This window comes from Rana temporaria, chromosome 4 (genome assembly GCF_905171775.1).
Source record: "Rana temporaria chromosome 4, aRanTem1.1, whole genome shotgun sequence".
Classification (NCBI taxonomy): Eukaryota; Metazoa; Chordata; class Amphibia; order Anura; family Ranidae; genus Rana; species Rana temporaria.
Genome location: NC_053492.1, coordinates 141,126,787 through 141,128,920, shown reverse-complemented (window position 1 = coordinate 141,128,920; position 2,134 = coordinate 141,126,787).

Genomic DNA, 2,134 nt, shown 5'->3' with positions numbered 1-2,134 from the left:
TGGCCAATCATCATACAGCAATGCACTGTGATCTCGTTATGGGGCATTCCGCGGAGCTTGAATTTTCCGCAAACGTCCCATAATGTTCATTCTTTGGCGAACGGGCGAACACCCTGGGCCAGATTCTCGTACAGCCGCGTATCTTTGTGTGGGCGTAATGTATCCAATTTACGTTACGCCTCCGCAACTTAGACAGGCAAGTGCAGTATTCTCAAAGCACTTTCTCCTTAACCGGTTGCCGACCGACGCATGTACATGTACGTCCACAGAATGGGACCCCCCCGGTACATGCGGCGGTCGGTAACCCACGGGGAGCTATCCGGGACGACGGCGCGGCTATTCGTTTATAGCTGCCCCGTCGCGATCGCTCCCCGGAGCTGAAGAACGGGGAGAGCCGTATGTAAACACGGCTTCCCCGTGCTTCACTGTGGCGGCTGCATCGATCGAGTGATCCCTTTTATAGGGAGACTCGATCGATGACGTCAGTCCTACAGCCACACCCCCTACAGTTGTAAACACACACTAGGTGAACCCTAACTCCTACAGCGCCCCCTGTGGTTAACTCCCAAACTGCAACTGTCATTTTCACAATAAACAATGCAATTTAAATGCATTTTTTGCTGTGAAAATGACAATGGTCCCAAAAATGTGTCAAAATTGTCCGAAGTGTCCGCCATAATGTCGCAGTCATGAAAAAAAAATCGCTGATCGCCGCCATTAGTAGTAAAAAAAAAAAATATATAAAAATGCAATAAAACTATCCCCTATTTTGTAAACGCTATAAATTTTGCGCAAACCATTCGATAAACGCTTATTGCGATTTTTTTTTACCAAAAATAGGTAGAAGAATACGTATCGGCCTAAACTGAGGAAAAAAATACATTTATATATGATTTTGGGGGATATTTATTATAGCAAAAAGTAAAAAATATTGCATTTTTTTCAAAGTTGTCGCTCTATTTTTGTTTATAGCGCAAAAAATAAAAACCGCAGAGGTGATCAAATACCACCAAAAGAAAGCTCTATTTGTGGGGGAAAAAGGACGCCAATTTTGTTTGGGAGCCACGTCGCACGACTGCGCAATTGTCTGTTAAAGCGACGCAGTGCCGAATCGCAAAACCTGGCCTGGGCATTTAGCAACAAAATGGTCCGGGGCTTAAGTGGTTAAGTTGCGGCGTAGCGTAAATCGGCCGGTGTAAGCCCGCCTAATTCAAATTTGGAACAGGGGGGCGTGTTTTATGTAAATGTTCTGTGACCCGACGTGATTGACGTTTTTCACGAACGGCGCATGCGCCGTCCGTGGAATATCCCAGTGTGCATTGCTCCAAAATACGCCGCAAGGACGTATTGGTTTCGACGTGAACGTAAATGAATTCCAGCCCCATTCACGGACGACTTATGCAAACCACGTAAAATATTCAAAATTCTACGCGGGAACGACGGCCATACTTAACATTGGTACGCGGGATATATGCCTCATATAGCAGGGGTAACTTTACGCCGGGAAAAGCCTAACGTAAACGGCGTATCTGTACTGCGTCGGCCGGGCGTACGTTCGTGAATTTGCGTATCTAGCTGATTTACATATTTTGACGCGTAAATCAGCGTACACGCCCCTAGCGGCCAGCGTAAATTTGCAGTTACGATCCGGTCGGATCTAATAGAAATCTATGCGTAAAATTCTAAGAATCAGGTGCATAGATACGACCGCCCAGACTCAGAGAAACGACGGCGTATCTGGAGATACGCCGTCGTATCTCGTTTGTGAATCTGGGCCCCTATGTTCGAGTCGAACTTATGTTCAACCTGAAAATCGAACTCATCCCTACTAGAGATAAAGGTGGCTTGAGATTGTATTGCATTTTAACCACTTCAGTCCCAAAGCCTTCTTCCTTTTTGAGCCCCAAAAATTGTTTTTCATTTTGGAAATGTGTTACATTTTAACTTTTATTATTGTAGTCTTAACTTATTATATATTTTTTAGGAGAGATAGGACTTTAATTTTATCACAAATTTAGATATATATTTTCTTATTTCTTATGATTTTATTTGAAAGTTTTTCATATTTTCCAGTAATTTCTTCCAGTGACGCTTTTAAGTAATTAGTAAAGCTCCAGATATTTACTGAATATAA